Source organism: Procambarus clarkii, chromosome 5, assembly GCF_040958095.1.
Source record: "Procambarus clarkii isolate CNS0578487 chromosome 5, FALCON_Pclarkii_2.0, whole genome shotgun sequence".
Lineage (NCBI taxonomy): Eukaryota > Metazoa > Arthropoda > Malacostraca > Decapoda > Cambaridae > Procambarus > Procambarus clarkii.
This window is the reverse complement of record NC_091154.1, coordinates 54,253,503-54,277,436: the sequence shown is the minus strand read 5'-3', so window position 1 is coordinate 54,277,436 and position 23,934 is coordinate 54,253,503. Positions and strand designations below refer to the sequence as shown.

The following is a 23,934-nucleotide window of genomic DNA, read 5'->3' as shown; positions in this document are numbered from 1 at the left end:
CGGGTCTGGTACAGACTGTACACGTGGCTGACGGGTCTGGTACGGACTGTACACGTGGCTGACGGGTCTGGTACAGACTGTACACGTGGCTGACGGTCTGGTTCGGACTGTACACGTGGCTGACGGGTCTGGTTCGGACTGTACACGTGGCTGGTGGGTCTGGTACGGACTGTACACGTGGCTGACGGGTCTGGTACAGACTGTACACGTGGCTGGTGGGTCTAGTACAGACTGTACACGTGGCTGACGGGTCTGGTACGGACTGTACACGTGGCTGACGGGTCTGGTACGGACTGTACACGTGGCTGACGGGTCTAATACGGACTGAACACGTGGCTGGTGGGTCTGGTACTGAGTGTACACGTGGCTGACGGGTCTGGTACAGACTGAACACGTGGCTGACGGGTCTGGTACGGATTGTACACGTGGCTGACGGGTCTGGTACGGCCTGTACACGTGGCTGACGGGTCTGGTACGGACTTTACACGTGGCTGGTGGGTCTGGTACAGACTGTACACGTGACTGGTGGGTCTGGTACGGACTGTACACGTGGCTGACGCGTCTAGTACGGACTGATCACGTGGCTGGTGGGTCTGGTACGGACTGTACACGTGGCTGACGGGTCTAGTACGGACTGTACACTTGGCTGGTGGGTCTGGTACGGACTGTACACGTGGCTGACGGGTCTGGTACCGACTGTACACGTGGCTGACGCATCTAGTACGGACTGTACACGTGGCTGACGGGTCTGGTACGGACTGCACACGTGGCTGGTGGGTCTGGTACGGACTGTACACGTGGCTGACGGGTCTGGTACGGACTGTACACATGGCTGACGCGTCTAGTACGGACTGTACACGTGGCTGACGGGTCTGATACGGACTGTGCACGGGGCTGGTGGGTCTGGTACGGACTGTACACGTGGCTGGCGGGTCTGGTACGGACTGTACACGTGGCTGACGGGTCTGGTACGGAGTGTACACGTGGCTGACGGGTCTGGTACGGACTGAACACGTGGCTGGTGGGTCTGGTACGGACTGAACACGTGGCTGGTGGGTCTGGTACGGACTGTACACGTGGCTGGTGGGTCTGGTACGGACTGTACACGTGGCTGACGGGTCTGGTACAAACTGTACACGTGGCTGACGGGTCTGGTACGGACTGTACACGTGGCTGACGGGTCTGGTACAGACTGTACACGTGGCTGACGGGTCTGGTTCGGACTGTACACGTGGCTGACGGGACTGGTACGGACTGTACACGTGGCTGACGGGTATGGTACGGGCTGTACACGTGGCTGACGGGTCTGGTACGGGCTGTACACGTGGCTGACGGGTCTGGTACGGACTGTACACGTGGCTGACGGGTCTGGTACGGAATGTACACGTGGCTGACGGGTCTGGTACGGACTGTACACGTGGCTGACGGGTCTAATACGGACTGAACACGTGGCTGGTGGGTCTGGTACTGAGTGTACACGTGGCTGACGGGTCTGGTACAGACTGAACACGTGGCTGACGGGTCTGGTACGGATTGTACACGTGGCTGACGGGTCTGGTACGGCCTGTACACGTGGCTGACGGGTCTGGTACGGACTGTACACGTGGCTGGTGGGTCTGGTACAGACTGTACACGTGACTGGTGGGTCTGGTACGGACTGTACACGTGGCTGACGCGTCTAGTACGGACTGATCACGTGGCTGGTGGGTCTGGTACGGACTGTACTCGTGGCTGACGGGTCTGGTACGGACTGTACACTTGGCTGGTGGGTCTGGTACGGACTGTACACGTGGCTGACGGGTCTGGTACGGACTGTACACGTGGCTGACGCATCTAGTACGGACTGTACACGTGGCTGACGGGTCTGGTATGGACTGCACACGTGGCTGGTGGGTCTGGTACGGACTGTACACGTGGCTGACGGGTCTGGTACGGACTGTACACGTGGCTGACGCGTCTAGTACGGACTGTGCACGTGGCTGACGGGTCTGGTACGGACTGCACACGTGGCTGGTGGGTCTGGTACGGACTGTACACGTGGCTGACGGGTCTGGTACGGACTGTACACGTGGCTGACGCGTCTAGTACGGACTGTACACGTGGCTGACGGGTCTGATACGGACTGTGCACGGGGCTGGTGGGTCTGGTACGGACTGTACACGTGGCTGACGGGTCTGGTACAGACTGTACACGTGGCTGGTGGGTCTAGTACAGACTGTACACGTGGCTGACGGGTCTGGTACGGACTGTACACGTGGCTGACGGGTCTGGTACGGACTGTACACGTGGCTGACGGGTCTAATACGGACTGAACACGTGGCTGGTGGGTCTGGTACTGAGTGTACACGTGGCTGACGGGTCTGGTACAGACTGAACACGTGGCTGACGGGTCTGGTACGGATTGTACACGTGGCTGACGGGTCTGGTACGGCCTGTACACGTGGCGGACGGGTCTGGTACGGACTGTACACGTGGCTGGTGGGTCTGGTACAGTCTGTACACGTGACTGGTGGGTCTGGTACGGACTGTACACGTGGCTGACGCGTCTAGTGCGGACTGATCACGTGGCTGGTGGGTCTGGTACGGACTGTACACGTGGCTGACGGGTCTGGTACGGACTGTACACTTGGCTGGTGGGTCTGGTACGGACTGTACACGTGGCTGACGGGTCTGGTACGGACTGTACACGTGGCTGACGCATCTAGTACGGACTGTACACGTGGCTGACGGGTCTGGTACGGACTGCACACGTGGCTGGTGGGTCTGGTACGGACTGTACACGTGGCTGACGGGTCTGGTACGGACTGTACACGTGGCTGACGCGTCTAGTACGGACTGTACACGTGGCTGACGGGTCTGGTACGGACTGCACACGTGGCTGGTGGGTCTGGTACGGACTGTACACGTGGCTGACGGGTCTGGTACGGACTGTACACGTGGCTGACGCGTCTAGTACGGACTGTACACGTGGCTGACGGGTCTGATACAGACTGTGCACGGGGCTGGTGGGTCTGGTACGGACTGTACACGTGGCTGACGGGTCTGGTACGGACTGTACACGTGGCTGACGGGTCTGGTACGGAGTGTACACGTGGCTGACGGGTCTGGTACGGACTGAACACGTGGCTGGTGGGTCTGGTACGGACTGAACACGTGGCTGGTGGGTCTGGTACGGACTGTACACGTGGCTGGTGGGTCTGGTACGGACTGTACACGTGGCTGACGGGTCTGGTACAAACTGTACACGTGGCTGACGGGTCTGGTACGGACTGTACACGTGGCTGACGGGTCTGGTACAGACTGTACACGTGGCTGACGGGTCTGGTTCGGACTGTACACGTGGCTGACGGGTCTGGTACGGACTGTACACGTGGCTGACGGGTCTGGTACGGGCTGTACACGTGGCTGACGGGTCTGGTACGGGCTGTACACGTGGCTGACGGGTCTGGTACGGACTGTACACGTGGCTGACGGGTCTGGTACGGACTGTACACGTGGCTGACGGGTCTGGTACGGACTGTACACGTGGCTGACGGGTCTAATACGGACTGAACACGTGGCTGGTGGGTCTGGTACTGAGTGTACACGTGGCTGACGGGTCTGGTACAGACTGAACACGTGGCTGACGGGTCTGGTACGGATTGTACACGTGGCTGACGGGTCTGGTACGGCCTGTACACGTGGCTGACGGGTCTGGTACGGACTGTACACGTGGCTGGTGGGTCTGGTACAGACTGTACACGTGACTGGTGGGTCTGGTACGGACTGTACACGTGGCTGACGCGTCTAGTACGGACTGATCACGTGGCTGGTGGGTCTGGTACGGACTGTACACGTGGCTGACGGGTCTGGTACGGACTGTACACTTGGCTGGTGGGTCTGGTACGGACTGTACACGTGGCTGACGGGTCTGGTACGGACTGTACACGTGGCTGACGCATCTACTACGGACTGTACACGTGGCTGACGGGTCTGGTACGGACTGCACACGTGGCTGGTGGGTCTGGTACGGACTGTACACGTGGCTGACGGGTCTGGTACGGACTGTACACGTGGCTGACGCGTCTAGTACGGACTGTACACGTGGCTGACGGGTCTGGTACGGACTGCACACGTGGCTGGTGGGTCTGGTACGGACTGTACACGTGGCTGACGGGTCTGGTACGGACTGTACACGTGGCTGACGCGTCTAGTACGGACTGTACACGTGGCTGACGGGTCTGATACGGACTATGCACGGGGCTGGTGGGTCTGGTACGGACTGTACACGTGGCTGACGGGTCTGGTACGGACTGTACACGTGGCTGACGGGTCTGGTACGGAGTGTACACGTGGCTGACGGGTCTGGTACGGACTGAACACGTGGCTGGTGGGTCTGGTACGGACTGAACACGTGGCTGGTGGGTCTGGTACGGACTGTACACTTGGCTGGTGGGTCTGGTACGGACTGTACACTTGGCTGGTGGGTCTGGTACGGACTGTACACGTGGCTGACGGGTCTGGTACGGACTGTACACGTGGCTGACGGGTCTGGTACAGACTGTACACGTGGCTGACGGTCTGGTTCGGACTGTACACGTGGCTGACGGGTCTGGTTCGGACTGTACACGTGGCTGGTGGGTCTGGTACGGACTGTACACGTGGCTGACGGGTCTGGTACAGACTGTACACGTGGCTGGTGGGTCTAGTACAGACTGTACACGTGGCTGACGGGTCTGGTACGGACTGTACACGTGGCTGACGGGTCTGGTACGGACTGTACACGTGGCTGACGGGTCTAATACGGACTGAACACGTGGCTGGTGGGTCTGGTACTGAGTGTACACGTGGCTGACGGGTCTGGTACAGACTGAACACGTGGCTGACGGGTCTGGTACGGATTGTACACGTGGCTGACGGGTCTGGTACGGCCTGTACACGTGGCTGACGGGTCTGGTACGGACTTTACACGTGGCTGGTGGGTCTGGTACAGACTGTACACGTGACTGGTGGGTCTGGTACGGACTGTACACGTGGCTGACGCGTCTAGTACGGACTGATCACGTGGCTGGTGGGTCTGGTACGGACTGTACACGTGGCTGACGGGTCTGGTACGGACTGTACACTTGGCTGGTGGGTCTGGTACGGACTGTACACGTGGCTGACGGGTCTGGTATCGACTGTACACGTGGCTGACGCATCTAGTACGGACTGTACACGTGGCTGACGGGTCTGGTACGGACTGCACACGTGGCTGGTGGGTCTGGTACGGACTGTACACGTGGCTGACGGGTCTGGTACGGACTGTACACGTGGCTGACGCGTCTAGTACGGACTGTACACGTGGCAGACGGGTCTGGTACGGACTGCACACGTGGCTGGTGGGTCTGGTACGGACTGTACACGTGGCTGACGGGTCTGGTACGGACTGTACACGTGGCTGACGCGTCTAGTACGGACTGTACACGTGGCTGACGGGTCTGATACGGACTGTGCACGGGGCTGGCGGGTCTGGTACGGACTGTACACGTGGCTGGCGGGTCTGGTACGGACTGTACACGTGGCTGACGGGTCTGGTACGGAGTATACACGTGGCTGACGGGTCTGGTACGGACTGAACACGTGGCTGGTGGGTCTGGTACGGACTGAACACGTGGCTGGTGGGTCTGGTACGGACTGTACACGTGGCTGGTGGGTCTGGTACGGACTGTACACGTGGCTGACGGGTCTGGTACAAACTGTACACGTGGCTGACGGGTCTGGTACGGACTGTACACGTGGCTGACGGGTCTGGTACAGACTGTACACGTGGCTGACGGGTCTGGTTCGGACTGTACACGTGGCTGACGGGACTGGTACGGACTGTACACGTGGCTGACGGGTATGGTACGGGCTGTACACGTGGCTGACGGGTCTGGTACGGGCTGTACACGTGGCTGACGGGTCTGGTACGGACTGTACACGTGGCTGACGGGTCTGGTACGGAATGTACACGTGGCTGACGGGTCTGGTACGGACTGTACACGTGGCTGACGGGTCTGGTACGGACTGTACACGTGGCTGACGGGTCTAATACGGACTGAACACGTGGCTGGTGGGTCTGGTACTGAGTGTACACGTGGCTGACGGGTCTGGTACAGACTGAACACGTGGCTGACGGGTCTGGTACGGATTGTACACGTGGCTGACGGGTCTGGTACGGCCTGTACACGTGGCGGACGGGTCTGGTACGGACTGTACACGTGGCTGGTGGGTCTGGTACAGACTGTACACGTGACTGGTGGGTCTGGTACGGACTGTACACGTGGCTGACGCGTCTAGTGCGGACTGATCACGTGGCTGGTGGGTCTGGTACGGACTGTACACGTGGCTGACGGGTCTGGTACGGACTGTACACTTGGCTGGTGGGTCTGGTACGGACTGTACACGTGGCTGACGGGTCTGGTACGGACTGTACACGTGGCTGACGCATCTAGTACGGAGTGTACACGTGGCTGACGGGTCTGGTACGGACTGCACACGTGGCTGGTGGGTCTGGTACGGACTGTACACGTGGCTGACGGGTCTGGTACGGACTGTACACGTGGCTGACGCGTCTAGTACGGACTGTACACGTGGCTGACGGGTCTGGTACGGACTGCACACGTGGCTGGTGGGTCTGGTACGGACTGTACACGTGGCTGACGGGTCTGGTACGGACTGTACACGTGGCTGACGCGTCTAGTACGGACTGTACACGTGGCTGACGGGTCTGATACAGACTGTGCACGGGGCTGGTGGGTCTGGTACGGACTGTACACGTGGCTGACGGGTCTGGTACGGACTGTACACGTGGCTGACGGGTCTGGTACGGAGTGTACACGTGGCTGACGGGTCTGGTACGGACTGAACACGTGGCTGGTGGGTCTGGTACGGACTGAACACGTGGCTGGTGGGTCTGGTACGGACTGTACACGTGGCTGGTGGGTCTGGTACGGACTGTACACGTGGCTGACGGGTCTGGTACAAACTGTACACGTGGCTGACGGGTCTGGTACGGACTGTACACGTGGCTGACGGGTCTGGTACAGACTGTACACGTGGCTGACGGGTCTGGTTCGGACTGTACACGTGGCTGACGGGTCTGGTACGGACTGTACACGTGGCTGACGGGTCTGGTACGGGCTGTACACGTGGCTGACGGGTCTGGTACGGGCTGTACACGTGGCTGACGGGTCTGGTACGGACTGTACACGTGGCTGACGGGTCTGGTACGGACTGTACACGTGGCTGACGGGTCTGGTACGGACTGTACACGTGGCTGACGGGTCTAATACGGACTGAACACGTGGCTGGTGGGTCTGGTACTGAGTGTACACGTGGCTGACGGGTCTGGTACAGACTGAACACGTGGCTGACGGGTCTGGTACGGATTGTACACGTGGCTGACGGGTCTGGTACGGCCTGTACACGTGGCTGACGGGTCTGGTACGGACTGTACACGTGGCTGGTGGGTCTGGTACAGACTGTACACGTGACTGGTGGGTCTGGTACGGACTGTACACGTGGCTGACGCGTCTAGTACGGACTGATCACGTGGCTGGTGGGTCTGGTACGGACTGTACACGTGGCTGACGGGTCTGGTACGGACTGTACACTTGGCTGGTGGGTCTGGTACGGACTGTACACGTGGCTGACGGGTCTGGTACGGACTGTACACGTGGCTGACGCATCTACTACGGACTGTACACGTGGCTGACGGGTCTGGTACGGACTGCACACGTGGCTGGTGGGTCTGGTACGGACTGTACACGTGGCTGACGGGTCTGGTACGGACTGTACACGTGGCTGACGCGTCTAGTACGGACTGTACACGTGGCTGACGGGTCTGGTACGGACTGCACACGTGGCTGGTGGGTCTGGTACGGACTGTACACGTGGCTGACGGGTCTGGTACGGACTGTACACGTGGCTGACGCGTCTAGTACGGACTGTACACGTGGCTGACGGGTCTGATACGGACTATGCACGGGGCTGGTGGGTCTGGTACGGACTGTACACGTGGCTGACGGGTCTGGTACGGACTGTACACGTGGCTGACGGGTCTGGTACGGAGTGTACACGTGGCTGACGGGTCTGGTACGGACTGAACACGTGGCTGGTGGGTCTGGTACGGACTGAACACGTGGCTGGTGGGTCTGGTACGGACTGTACACTTGGCTGGTGGGTCTGGTACGGACTGTACACGTGGCTGACGGGTCTGGTACAGACTGTACACGTGGCTGACGGGTCTGGTACGGACTGTACACGTGGCTGACGGGTCTGGTACAGACTGTACACGTGGCTGACGGTCTGGTTCGGACTGTACACGTGGCTGACGGGTCTGGTTCGGACTGTACACGTGGCTGGTGGGTCTGGTACGGACTGTACACGTGGCTGACGGGTCTGGTACAGACTGTACACGTGGCTGGTGGGTCTAGTACAGACTGTACACGTGGCTGACGGGTCTGGTACGGACTGTACACGTGGCTGACGGGTCTGGTACGGACTGTACACGTGGCTGACGGGTCTAATACGGACTGAACACGTGGCTGGTGGGTCTGGTACTGAGTGTACACGTGGCTGACGGGTCTGGTACAGACTGAACACGTGGCTGACGGGTCTGGTACGGATTGTACACGTGGCTGACGGGTCTGGTACGGCCTGTACACGTGGCTGACGGGTCTGGTACGGACTTTACACGTGGCTGGTGGGTCTGGTACAGACTGTACACGTGACTGGTGGGTCTGGTACGGACTGTACACGTGGCTGACGCGTCTAGTACGGACTGATCACGTGGCTGGTGGGTCTGGTACGGACTGTACACGTGGCTGACGGGTCTGGTACGGACTGTACACTTGGCTGGTGGGTCTGGTACGGACTGTACACGTGGCTGACGGGTCTGGTACCGACTGTACACGTGGCTGACGCATCTAGTACGGACTGTACACGTGGCTGACGGGTCTGGTACGGACTGCACACGTGGCTGGTGGGTCTGGTACGGACTGTACACGTGGCTGACGGGTCTGGTACGGACTGTACACGTGGCTGACGCGTCTAGTACGGACTGTACACGTGGCAGACGGGTCTGGTACGGACTGCACACGTGGCTGGTGGGTCTGGTACGGACTGTACACGTGGCTGACGGGTCTGGTACGGACTGTACACGTGGCTGACGCGTCTAGTACGGACTGTACACGTGGCTGACGGGTCTGATACGGACTGTGCACGGGGCTGGTGGGTCTGGTACGGACTGTACACGTGGCTGGCGGGTCTGGTACGGACTGTACACGTGGCTGACGGGTCTGGTACGGAGTGTACACGTGGCTGACGGGTCTGGTACGGACTGAACACGTGGCTGGTGGGTCTGGTACGGACTGAACACGTGGCTGGTGGGTCTGGTACGGACTGTACACGTGGCTGGTGGGTCTGGTACGGACTGTACACGTGGCTGACGGGTCTGGTACAAACTGTACACGTGGCTGACGGGTCTGGTACGGACTGTACACGTGGCTGACGGGTCTGGTACAGACTGTACACGTGGCTGACGGGTCTGGTTCGGACTGTACACGTGGCTGACGGGACTGGTACGGACTGTACACGTGGCTGACGGGTATGGTACGGGCTGTACACGTGGCTGACGGGTCTGGTACGGGCTGTACACGTGGCTGACGGGTCTGGTACGGACTGTACACGTGGCTGACGGGTCTGGTACGGAATGTACACGTGGCTGACGGGTCTGGTACGGACTGTACACGTGGCTGACGGGACTGGTACGGACTGTACACGTGGCTGACGGGTATGGTACGGGCTGTACACGTGGCTGACGGGTCTGGTACGGGCTGTACACGTGGCTGACGGGTCTGGTACGGACTGTACACGTGGCTGACGGGTCTGGTACGGAATGTACACGTGGCTGACGGGTCTGGTACGGACTGTACACGTGGCTGACAGTAGTAGGGATGACACGCCACAGACGATATTTTTTTTCTGGGAAATATCGTGTCTGTGAGCCATGGTTTTCAGGTTCCAAAGGGAAAATATCGTCTGTGCGGGCCATGGTTTTCAGGTTCCAAAGGTCAAATATCGTCTGTGCGGGCCATGGTTTTCAGGTTCCAAAGGGAAAATATCGTCTGTGCGGGCCATGGTTTTCAGATTCCAATATCGTCTGTGCTGGCCATGGTTTTCAGGTTCCAAAGGGAAAATATCGTCTGTGCGGGCCATGGTTTTCAGATTCCAATATCGTCGGTGTGAGCCAGGGTTTTGAGGTTCCAATATCTCGCGTGTAAGCCAGGGTTTTCAGGTAAATTTTGTGTCACAGATTTTAGAAGTATGGAATTCTTATGAGAAAATAATTTCCGAGACTTAGAAGTTTGTTAAGGCCTTATGGGAGAAATTCAAATAACGTGTGTAGCACTTTAGGGCTTCCAGGAGAACTCTACGGACATATTTTACATGTTTTCAACTTACAAAATCGTCTATGTAAGCCTTAGTTATTCATATAAATTTAGAAAAACACCTGTGTAAGTCATGGTTTTCAGGGTTTCGTACATCACACCCCCCTCCCTCCCCCCTTACCTCGCAATCTCTCGCGTCACCTTTATTTACTTTACGCCCGGCCAGCCAGTCGGCTCTTATCATATCTTATCTCCATAATATCTCTACCGTCCCTCCTCTCTCTCTCTCTCCTCCTCCTATTTCCTTACAACTATTTTCAGAGTTTCAAATAATCATAGAAGTTTATTTATATGTTTATGACCGAATTTGTAAAAGGACCATTTTCAGAGAATATTGTCTTAGATGTTTTGTTAAGGAAAACAGGCAACTTATCCATAACATTTAGTTTTATATCCATTTACGGCTATTTCACCTGTAAAGACCAAATTGAACAGAGTCCACTTTGTAAGCAAATTAGTCAGAGACAGTATTTAGCTCATATTTCATCAGAGTCCAGTTTATGCTCAAATTCGCCAGAGTCTACTTTGAGATCAAAATTAGTCAGAGACAGTTTTAGCTCATATTTCATCAGAGACCATTTTATACCTAAAAATGAACAGAGTCCACTTTGTCAGCAAAATTAGTCAGAGACAGTACTTAGCTCATATTTCATCAGAGTCCAATTATCAACAGAAATTCGCCAGAGTCTACTTTGAGAGCAAATTTCATCAGTGTCCTGTAATCTGTGAAAATTTGACAGAGTCCAGTTCTTGATCGAAATTCATCAGAGTCCAGTTTTCTAGCAAAATTCGCCAGAGTCTACTTTGTGCCAAAATATTCAGAGTCCAGTTCATGATCGAAATTAATCAGAGTCCAATTAAAGACCCAAATTTGGCAGAGACCACATTTTCGCTACTAGCAGTCCAATCCCCCTGAAATTTTAAACAGTCATATTTCAGACGTAGTAAATAAGATCAAGTCAGTTACAGAGCTCCAGCTCTTGTCCCCCTGTATTTGCATATTTTCTCTATATTCACTGTGTTCTTCGTATTCTCATCCGTGTTCACTCCATGTTCTACAAATGTTCACAGTCCCATTCAGTTCATATTTTCACAAGTATCTCCATTTTTTCTGTAATCTTTCTCTTAGTCTCATTATGTTCTCTACAAAGTCTAGTCATATTTTCTATGTTTTCATGTTCATCACATGTTCTCTTTACAACTTTTATACTCAATATTCATGCTAACTTCCATATTTTGTGTTCTTTGTCAATATTCATGTTCCTCTACAAGTTCATGTTCCTCACAAGATCACTTCGTTTTTCACCTTCTCTTACATGTTTTCTACATTCTTTGTCATATTCTCCATGTTCTTCACAAGTCCATTGTTCATTCTTTGTATTCCCTATTCTCCTTATCATGTTTTCATGTTCTCTGTAAGTTCATATTCCCAGCATGTTCACTGTATTCATCAACTTTTTCTTACATGCTTTCTGTGTTCACCGTATGTTCACTGTGTTCATTCCCCTACTTAACCTCAATTTTTTATGTTCTTTATTTCTTTTAACCAATTTGTTTCTTCCATTCACTAACTAGTTCTTTGTCAAATAATATTATACTGCATTACAGTTTCCTCAACAATTTTAGTCACCCAGTTTTTATTTGCAAAACTATGTCAAAGTAATTCTCGTAGTCAACTTAATAGTTCTACCAGCCATGTTCTTAAACAAATCTACACTTTATTCAGTTCCAAATTTACAAAGACAAACCTTTCTTGTAACTTCTTAACTAAAAATCTTTCGCCAATCAACTAAAACATAGTCACTTTCGTCATTTCTCAACTAAACTTATTATCCAGTCAACTAAAAATTGTCAAAGGAATCTTTCCAGCACTGTTCACAACTAAACATATTCCCCATTCATCAGAAATAACCTTGTTCTTCATGTTTCATTGTCATTTCATAACTAAAATTATCTATCAATCAACAGAAAAAGCCATGTTCATCATGTTTTGTCTTTTTGATTAACTAAAATTATGTTTTGTCAAGTAAGAAAAAATAACCAAAGATATCTATCATCGTCGTTCTTAACTGACATTTATACTTTGTGGAGCACTAAAAATAGTCAAATGTAACTTTTTCAACACTTTCGTAACTAAAATTATATGTCGTCAAGTACGAAAAATAGTCAAAGGTGCTCTCCGTGACACCAAAGTTACTCTTCGAGAAATCAAAGACACTCTTCAATACATCAAGGACTTACTCAAAGACATCAAAGTTGCACTCAAAGACAACCTTTGAGACATCAAAGACATCCTTTAAGACTTCAATGGGACTCTTCGAGATATCAAAAGACACTCTCAAACACTCAAAAATTTACTTGCATCCTCAAAGTTATTCTCAGTCATCAAAAGTTATTCCAAGAGACGTCAAAGTTAATCTCAAACATCTCCGTTCATAAAAGTTATTCTCTAAGAGCTATCAAAAGTTATTCTCAGTCATCAAAAGTTATTCTCTAACTCACTTCCATTCATCAAAGACATTCTCTAAGCCCTCAAAGTTATTCCCAGAGTCATCAAAAAGTTATTCTTCAAAACATAAAATTTGCTCTGTAAGATATCTTCGTTCATCAAACTTATTCTCAGAGATATCTAAAGTTATTCTCAGAACAATCAAAAGTTATTATAAGACAACAAAGTCTTTCTCAGAGTCATCAAAGTTATTCTCAGAGTCACCTTTGTTATTCAAAGAAGCCTTCTTAGACATCCTCGTTCAACAAAAACTGTCCTTAGAGCCATCAAAGTTAAATACAGTCGTCAAAGTTATTCTCTAAGTATCTTTTCGTTCATCAGAGAAGCTTTCTAAGACATCTTTGTTCATCCAAGTTGTTCTCTAAGACATCAATCTTGTTCTCTAAGACATCAAAGATGTTCTCTAAATCATAAAAGTTAATCTCTAAGTTACCTTCGTTCGTCAGAGAAACTTTCCAAAACATCTTTGTTCATCAAACTTGCTTTCAAAGTCTTCAAAAGTTAATCTAAGACATCTTTTTTCATCAAAGTTATTTTCAGAGCCATCTAAAGTTATTATGTAAGACATAAGTTATTCTCAGAGTCATCAAATGTTATTCTCGAAGTCATCAAAGATATTTTCAGAGACATCTAAAGTTAATTTCTATGTTATAAAAGTTATTCTCAGAGACATCAAAGTTGTTCTCTAAACATCAATGTTGTTCTCCAAGACATCAAAGATGTTCTCAAAATATAAAAGTTATTCCCAGAGCTATCAAGGTTATTCTCAAAGTCATCAAAGTTATTCAAAGAGCTAACAAAAGTTATTCTCTAAGTAACCTTTCGTTCATCAGAGAAGCTTTCTAAGACATCTTCGTTCATCAATGTTGATCTCTAAGTCACCTTGGTTCACCGAAGAAACTCTCCTTCTTCCATCAAGTTATACTTTAAGACAACATTGTTGTTCTCTAAGACATCTTCAGGCATAAAATTTCTCTCCAAATGTAACTAGTTCAGCTTTTCATATCAAACTTACACTTCTGTTAAATATATTTTCTTAGACATTTTACCTTTTAAACTGTTCTCTGAACTACACTGTTCAAACCTACGTAACCTATCCTCTCCACCCAATGTTACTTAGTTAACGTAACGTTCCTAAACCTAACTTTACCTATCTTACCTAACTTAACCTGCATAACCTAACTTTACCTATGTTACCTTACCTTACCTATCTTACCTAACCTAACCTAACTTTACCTATGTTACCTTACCTTACCTACCTTTTCCTAACTTATCCTGCTTAACCTATCTTACCTAACTTTACCTATGTTACCTTACCTTACCTACCTTTCCTAACTTAACCTGCTTAACCTATCTTACCTAACTTTACCTATCTTACCTATCTTACCTAACTTTACCTATGTTACCTTACCTTACCTACCTTTTCCTAACTTATCCTGCTTAACCTATCTTACCTAACTTTACCTATGTTACCTTACCTTACCTACCTTTCCTAACTTAACCTGCTTAACCTATCTTACCTAACTTTACCTATCTTACCTATCTTACCTAACTTTACCTATGTTACCTTACCTTACCTACCTTTCCTAACTTAACCTGCTTAACCTATCTTACCTATCTTACATAACTTTACCTATCTTACCTAACTTAACTTTCATAACCTAACTTTACCTATCCTAACATAACTTACCTTACCTTCCCTATCTTACCTAACTTTACCTATCCTAACATAACTTACCTTACCTTCCCTAACTTAACCTAACTTTACCTATCCTAACATAACTTACCTTACCTTCCCTAACTTAACCTAACTTTACCTATCCTAACTTAACTTACCTTTCATAACCTAACTTTACCTATCCTAACATAACTTACCTTACCTTCCCTAACTTAACCTAACTTTACCTATCCTAACTTAACTTACCTAACTTATTCTGCTTAACATAACTTACCTTACCTTCCCTATCTTACCTAACTTTACCTATCCTATCCTAACCTAACTTGTCTTACCTAACTTAATCTTACTTTCCCAAACTGATGTATCCTAACTTATCTAGTCAAACCAGACATGCTCTAACTTACATTAGTATTCCTGCTTGTCTTTGTGTTTCGTCAATCAGTGTCTCATATTCATTTACTCATTTCATTAGTTAATTTCTCAAATGGTCACTTATGCATTTCAAGTGCTATTTGTTAGAGATTGGATATTTAAGCATTTCAAAGAATTTTTGTTATATATATGGGCATTTACTCATTTCAAGGGATAATTTCTCAAATGAACGTTTTTGCATTTCAAGTGCGATTTGTTAGAGATTGGATATTTAACCATTTCAAAGGATTTTTTGTTATATATGGGAACTTACTCGTTTCAAGGGCTAATTTCTCAAATGGTCATTTTTGCAGATCAAGGGTTAATTGTTAAAGTTCATCAAGTCGCCCATAAGTTGTATTTAGTAGGTTCTATCTTATGTTCTTATTCCCCAACCCCTTAACCTAACCTCTTGTAATCTTAGTGTATTTAGTAGGTTCTATCATATGTTCTTATTCCCCAACCCTTTAACCTAACCTTTCAGATGTAGTTTATTGTGTTTTGACGTATTTGTTGAATATATTATCCTTTTCCTAACCTTTCAGATGTAGCTTTGTTTCTCCTTTGTATATTTTTACCCAAACCCACCATCCCACTTAACTTTCTTTCCTTCTTTTACTTTGTTTTTCACATATAAGTTCGTTCTTTATCTTAGTAATAATAGAATTACAATAGTAAAGAATCAGATCTACTAAGACTTGAAATTGAGAAAACAAGAGCTCAAGGGAGTGAGAGCATGAAAGAAGAGCAAGGAGTAAGAGAGAGGGGGCGGAAGAGAATGGGACCAAAGAAGAGAGAATGAGAGAGAGAGTGTGGGCATGGGGGAACTAAGACTTGAATTGAGAAAAAGAAAAACTAAGTGAAAGAGAGTGAGGGTGTGAGAATGGGAGCAATAAGACTTGAATTTGAGAAACAAGAGAGCATTTGAGCAAATGAGGGAGAGAGAGGGGGAGGAAGAGAGAGAATAAGGGAGAGAGATAGAAAAGGAGGGTTAGAAGGAGTAGGAGAATCAAAGTAAAAGAAGGAAAGAAGGTTTGGGTAAAAATATACAAAGGAGAAACAAAGCTACATCTGAAAGGTTAGGAAAAGGATAATATATTCAACAAATACGTCAAAACACAATAAACTTCATCTGAAAGGTTAGGTTAAAGGGTTGGGGAATAAGAACATATGATAGAACCTACTAAATACACTAAGATTACAAGAGGTTAGGAGGGGGCGATAGTTAGGGTTCATAAAAGTTGTTCTAGTGCAATGAAAATTTATTGACGTGTTACACGTGAAGAGGGCTGCAAGTGGTCCAAGTTTCAGCATCGCAGCCTAAATAGAGAGGGAGAAAAAAAAAAAACTTTTTTTAACCATTTTTTTACATGTTTTAAAGTTGATATAACAAATACAAATATCAACTGATATTATTTCTATGATACTCAGCTATCACAATACTATATAATAAAGGTTGTCTAGTGGCATTATTATCCCAAACCTATTTAGTGCAATAATACAAATTTTCAAAGTTCACCCAAAAAATTATGCAACAAAATGATGTTTATAAATATATATAAAATCAATAAATGATCTTAGGGGAAATATATAACTTGAGTTTTTAGAGGCACAGACTCTACATATAATGTGCAAGTTCCATGTAAATTGAATAATAAATAAAAAAGTTATTCAACCATATAGTTGCAAATTAGTTACCTGTAAAAAATGAAGGTCAAAGTTCAGCCACCTTTGGCTGAGGTTGATGAACTACCAATTTCAATCAAAATTACCACCCTTGTAGATTGGCATTCCTTCAGTAAGGTGTGTAAGTTCCATGAAGATTGCCTGATAAAAAAAAAAAAAAAAAAAATATTAAAAAAAAAAAATTAAAAAAAAAAAATAAAAAAAATTAAAAAAAAGACAGCAGCTTTATATTTACAATTATTTATGATATAGTATCAAGATATAAAACATAATACATACTAACCTAATATAATTGGTCTGAAATATGCAACATCTTGCAACATCAAGAGGGAGAACGTCTTGAGTTGCAGGTCTAAGATCTTGAGTGGCAGGTGCCGCAGGTGGTGTGGCAGGTGCCGCAGGTGGTGTGGCATGTGCAGCAGGAGGTGTGGCAGGTGCCACAGAGGTGTGGCAGGTGCCACAGGAGGTGTGGGTGCCTGGGTGTGAGGCGAGGTAGTGTGTTGTGGGGGCGGGAGGCTGCCCTCTCTCTTCACTCAAGGGAACTCTTGTTTTGCCTCAGTGTGGCTTTACGCTCCTTCTTTACTTGGCTAACGCGTAGAGCTCTTGCCTTTAGAGCTTTCTTCTTGTCCTATACTATATCCATTGTGCAGTATATGCAAGAAAATACGATCTGTGCGAGCGCGTCAGGCATGCGACCGCCGGCACAGACACTGAGAGGGTGACTAAGCCAGTAAATCGGATTATAGCCCCTCCCTCTCACAGAAGACAGTTGCCAGCGAGTGTGTTTATAATTTGTATATGCATAACAAGATATTCTCCACTCTATTGCGAAATACTAGACGCTTACAACGTATGACGCATCACCCTACGGCGCACCCGAGCCGCGAGGACCAGATTTCGGGCAATTGCGGCTGGAAAATTTGCTCTAATTACGTTATTTATTATCATAACATTAAACGGTTTGCACCACGGTGTTGCCAGAACGTTGTAGTATTTTTATAAATTTTCCGTGTTTGGCCGAATTTTTTCGGCCAAACAATGATAACGCCCTCTTAAGGGGTTGGGGAATAAGAACATAAGATAGAACCTACTAAATACAACTTATGGGCGACTTGATGAACTTTAACAATTAACCCTTGATCTGCAAAAATGACCATTTGAGAAATTAGCCCTTGAAACGAGTAAGTTCCCATATATAACAAAAAATCCTTTGAAATGGTTAAATATCCAATCTCTAACAAATCGCACTTGAAATGCAAAAACGTTCATTTGAGAAATTATCCCTTGAAATGAGTAAATGCCCATATATATAACAAAAATTCTTTGAAATGCTTAAATATCCAATCTCTAACAAATAGCACTTGAAATGCATAAGTGACCATTTGAGAAATTAACTAATGAAATGAGTAAATGAATATGAGACACTGATTGACGAAACACAAAGACAAGCAGGAATACTAATGTAAGTTAGAGCATGTCTGGTTTGACTAGATAAGTTAGGATACATCAGTTTGGGAAAGTAAGATTAAGTTAGGTAAGACAAGTTAGGTTAGGATAGGATAGGTAAAGTTAGGTAAGATAGGGAAGGTAAGGTAAGTTATGTTAAGCAGAATAAGTTAGGTAAGTTAAGTTAGGATAGGTAAAGTTAGGTTAAGTTAGGGAAGGTAAGGTAAGTTATGTTAGGATAGGTAAAGTTAGGTTATGAAAGGTAAGTTAAGTTAGGATAGGTAAAGTTAGGTTAAGTTAGGGAAGGTAAGGTAAGTTATGTTAGGATAGGTAAAGTTAGGTTAAGTTAGGGAAGGTAAGGTAAGTTATGTTAGGATAGGTAAAGTTAGGTAAGATAGGGAAGGTAAGGTAAGTTATGTTAGGATAGGTAAAGTTAGGTTATGAAAGTTAAGTTAGGTAAGATAGGTAAAGTTATGTAAGATAGGTAAGATAGGTTAAGCAGGTTAAGTTAGGAAAGGTAGGTAAGGTAAGGTAACATAGGTAAAGTTAGGTAAGATAGGTAAGATAGGTAAAGTTAGGTAAGATAGGTTAAGCAGGTTAAGTTAGGAAAGGTAGGTAAGGTAAGGTAACATAGGTAAAGTTAGGTAAGATAGGTTAAGCAGGATAAGTTAGGAAAAGGTAGGTAAGGTAAGGTAACATAGGTAAAGTTAGGTAAGATAGGTAAGATAGGTAAAGTTAGGTAAGATAGGTTAAGCAGGTTAAGTTAGGAAAGGTAGGTAAGGTAAGGTAACATAGGTAAAGTTAGGTAAGATAGGTTAAGCAGGATAAGTTAGGAAAAGGTAGGTAAGGTAAGGTAACATAGGTAAAGTTAGGTTAGGTTAGGTAAGATAGGTAAGGTAAGGTAACATAGGTAAAGTTAGGTTATGCAGGTTAAGTTAGGTAAGATAGGTAAAGTTAGGTTTAGGAACGTTACGTTAACTAAGTAACATTGGGTGGAGAGGATAGGTTACGTAGGTTTGAACAGTGTAGTTCAGAGAACAGTTTAAAAGGTAAAATGTCTAAGAAAATATATTTAACAGAAGTGTAAGTTTGATATGAAAAGCTGAACTAGTTACATTTGGAGAGAAATTTTATGCCTGAAGATGTCTTAGAGAACAACAATGTTGTCTTAAAGTATAACTTGATGGAAGAAGGAGAGTTTCTTCGGTGAACCAAGGTGACTTAGAGATCAACATTGATGAACGAAGATGTCTTAGAAAGCTTCTCTGATGAACGAAAGGTTACTTAGAGAATAACTTTTGTTAGCTCTTTGAATAACTTTGATGACTTTGAGAATAACCTTGATAGCTCTGGGAATAACTTTTATATTTTGAGAACATCTTTGATGTCTTGGAGAACAACATTGATGTTTAGAGAACAACTTTGATGTCTCTGAGAATAACTTTTATAACATAGAAATTAACTTTAGATGTCTCTGAAAATATCTTTGATGACTTCGAGAATAACATTTGATGACTCTGAGAATAACTTATGTCTTACATAATAACTTTAGATGGCTCTGAAAATAACTTTGATGAAAAAAGATGTCTTAGATTAACTTTTGAAGACTTTGAAAGCAAGTTTGATGAACAAAGATGTTTTGGAAAGTTTCTCTGACGAACGAAGGTAACTTAGAGATTAACTTTTATGATTTAGAGAACATCTTTGATGTCTTAGAGAACAAGATTGATGTCTTAGAGAACAACTTGGATGAACAAAGATGTCTTAGAAAGCTTCTCTGATGAACGAAAAGATACTTAGAGAATAACTTTGACGACTGTATTTAACTTTGATGGCTCTAAGGACAGTTTTTGTTGAACGAGGATGTCTAAGAAGGCTTCTTTGAATAACAAAGGTGACTCTGAGAATAACTTTGATGACTCTGAGAAAGACTTTGTTGTCTTATAATAACTTTTGATTGTTCTGAGAATAACTTTAGATATCTCTGAGAATAAGTTTGATGAACGAAGATATCTTACAGAGCAAATTTTATGTTTTGAAGAATAACTTTTTGATGACTCTGGGAATAACTTTGAGGGCTTAGAGAATGTCTTTGATGAATGGAAGTGAGTTAGAGAATAACTTTTGATGACTGAGAATAACTTTTGATAGCTCTTAGAGAATAACTTTTATGAACGGAGATGTTTGAGATTAACTTTGACGTCTCTTGGAATAACTTTTGATGACTGAGAATAACTTTGAGGATGCAAGTAAATTTTTGAGTGTTTGAGAGTGTCTTTTGATATCTCGAAGAGTCCCATTGAAGTCTTAAAGGATGTCTTTGATGTCTCAAAGGTTGTCTTTGAGTGCAACTTTGATGTCTTTGAGTAAGTCCTTGATGTATTGAAGAGTGTCTTTGATTTCTCGAAGAGTAACTTTGGTGTCACGGAGAGCACCTTTGACTATTTTTCGTACTTGACGACATATAATTTTAGTTACGAAAGTGTTGAAAAAGTTACATTTGACTATTTTTAGTGCTCCACAAAGTATAAATGTCAGTTAAGAACGACGATGATAGATATCTTTGGTTATTTTTTCTTACTTGACAAAACATAATTTTAGTTAATCAAAAAGACAAAACATGATGAACATGGCTTTTTCTGTTGATTGATAGATAATTTTAGTTATGAAATGACAATGAAACATGAAGAACAAGGTTATTTCTGATGAATGGGGAATATGTTTAGTTGTGAACAGTGCTGGAAAGATTCCTTTGACAATTTTTAGTTGACTGGATAATAAGTTTAGTTGAGAAATGACGAAAGTGACTATGTTTTAGTTGATTGGCGAAAGATTTTTAGTTAAGAAGTTACAAGAAAGGTTTGTCTTTGTAAATTTGGAACTGAATAAAGTGTAGATTTGTTTAAGAACATGGCTGGTAGAACTATTAAGTTGACTACGAGAATTACTTTGACATAGTTTTGCAAATAAAAACTGGGTGACTAAAATTGTTGAGGAAACTGTAATGCAGTATAATATTATTTGACAAAGAACTAGTTAGTGAATGGAAGAAACAAATTGGTTAAAAGAAATAAAGAACATAAAAAATTGAGGTTAAGTAGGGGAATGAACACAGTGAACATACGGTGAACACAGAAAGCATGTAAGAAAAAGTTGATGAATACAGTGAACATGCTGGGAATATGAACTTACAGAGAACATGAAAACATGATAAGGAGAATAGGGAATACAAAGAATGAACAATGGACTTGTGAAGAACATGGAGAATATGACAAAGAATGTAGAAAACATGTAAGAGAAGGTGAAAAACGAAGTGATCTTGTGAGGAACATGAACTTGTAGAGGAACATGAATATTGACAAAGAACACAAAATATGGAAGTTAGCATGAATATTGAGTATAAAAGTTGTAAAGAGAACATGTGATGAACATGAAAACATAGAAAATATGACTAGACTTTGTAGAGAACATAATGAGACTAAGAGAAAGATTACAGAAAAAATGGAGATACTTGTGAAAATATGAACTGAATGGGACTGTGAACATTTGTAGAACATGGAGTGAACACGGATGAGAATACGAAGAACACAGTGAATATAGAGAAAATATGCAAATACAGGGGGACAAGAGCTGGAGCTCTGTAACTGACTTGATCTTATTTACTACGTCTGAAATATGACTGTTTAAAATTTCAGGGGGATTGGACTGCTAGTAGCGAAAATGTGGTCTCTGCCAAATTTGGGTCTTTAATTGGACTCTGATTAATTTCGATCATGAACTGGACTCTGAATATTTTGGCACAAAGTAGACTCTGGCGAATTTTGCTAGAAAACTGGACTCTGATGAATTTCGATCAAGAACTGGACTCTGTCAAATTTTCACAGATTACAGGACACTGATGAAATTTGCTCTCAAAGTAGACTCTGGCGAATTTCTGTTGATAATTGGACTCTGATGAAATATGAGCTAAGTACTGTCTCTGACTAATTTTGCTGACAAAGTGGACTCTGTTCATTTTTAGGTATAAAATGGTCTCTGATGAAATATGAGCTAAAACTGTCTCTGACTAATTTTGATCTCAAAGTAGACTCTGGCGAATTTGAGCATAAACTGGACTCTGATGAAATATGAGCTAAATACTGTCTCTGACTAATTTGCTTACAAAGTGGACTCTGTTCAATTTGGTCTTTACAGGTGAAATAGCCGTAAATGGATATAAAACTAAATGTTATGGATAAGTTGCCTGTTTTCCTTAACAAAACATCTAAGACAATATTCTCTGAAAATGGTCCTTTTACAAATTCGGTCATAAACATATAAATAAACTTCTATGATTATTTGAAACTCTGAAAATAGTTGTAAGGAAATAGGAGGAGGAGAGAGAGAGAGAGGAGGGACGGTAGAGATATTATGGAGATAAGATATGATAAGAGCCGACTGGCTGGCCGGGCGTAAAGTAAATAAAGGTGACGCGAGAGATTGCGAGGTAAGGGGGGAGGGAGGGGGGTGTGATGTACGAAACCCTGAAAACCATGACTTACACAGGTGTTTTTCTAAATTTATATGAATAACTAAGGCTTACATAGACGATTTTGTAAGTTGAAAACATGTAAAATATGTCCGTAGAGTTCTCCTGGAAGCCCTAAAGTGCTACACACGTTATTTGAATTTCTCCCATAAGGCCTTAACAAACTTCTAAGTCTCGGAAATTATTTTCTCATAAGAATTCCATACTTCTAAAATCTGTGACACAAAATTTACCTGAAAACCCTGGCTTACACGCGAGATATTGGAACCTCAAAACCCTGGCTCACACCGACGATATTGGAATCTGAAAACCATGGCCCGCACAGACGATATTTTCCCTTTGGAACCTGAAAACCATGGCCAGCACAGACGATATTGGAATCTGAAAACCATGGCCCGCACAGACGATATTTTCCCTTTGGAACCTGAAAACCATGGCCCGCACAGACGATATTTGACCTTTGGAACCTGAAAACCATGGCCCGCACAGACGATATTTTCCCTTTGGAACCTGAAAACCATGGCTCACAGACACGATATTTCCCAGAAAAAAAATATCGTCTGTGGCGTGTCATCCCTACTACTGCTGACGGGTCTAATACGGACTGAACACGTGGCTGGTGGGTCTGGTACTGAGTGTACACGTGGCTGACGGGTCTGGTACAGACTGAACACGTGGCTGACGGGTCTGGTACGGATTGTACACGTGGCTGACGGGTCTGGTACGGCCTGTACACGTGGCTGACGGGTCTGGTACGGACTGTACACGTGGCTGGTGGGTCTGGTACAGACTGTACACGTGACTGGTGGGTCTGGTACGGACTGTACACGTGGCTGACGCGTCTAGTACGGACTGATCACGTGGCTGGTGGGTCTGGTACGGACTGTACTCGTGGCTGACGGGTCTGGTACGGACTGTACACTTGGCTGGTGGGTCTGGTACGGACTGTACACGTGGCTGACGGGTCTGGTACGGACTGTACACGTGGCTGACGCATCTAGTACGGACTGTACACGTGGCTGACGGGTCTGGTATGGACTGCACACGTGGCTGGTGGGTCTGGTACGGACTGTACACGTGGCTGACGGGTCTGGTACGGACTGTACACGTGGCTGACGCGTCTAGTACGGACTGTGCACGTGGCTGACGGGTCTGGTACGGACTGCACACGTGGCTGGTGGGTCTGGTACGGACTGTACACGTGGCTGACGGGTCTGGTACG

General features: G+C 46.1%; 1 protein-coding gene and 1 long non-coding RNA gene across 4 annotated transcripts in view; both read right to left on the bottom strand.

Moving 5' to 3' along the window:
- Nucleotides 1-23,934, bottom strand: part of LOC138350969 (poly [ADP-ribose] polymerase tankyrase-1-like) — a 413,045-nt gene that overhangs the window by 63,577 nt on the left and 325,534 nt on the right. The window lies entirely within an intron of this gene.
- On the bottom strand, nucleotides 16,252-17,524 carry LOC138350986 (uncharacterized). The gene is made up of 3 exons (XR_011222307.1): nucleotides 17,022-17,524; nucleotides 16,751-16,879; nucleotides 16,252-16,372 (listed from the first exon to the last, which is right to left on the bottom strand). It is a non-coding gene; the product is annotated as an uncharacterized lncRNA (long non-coding RNA).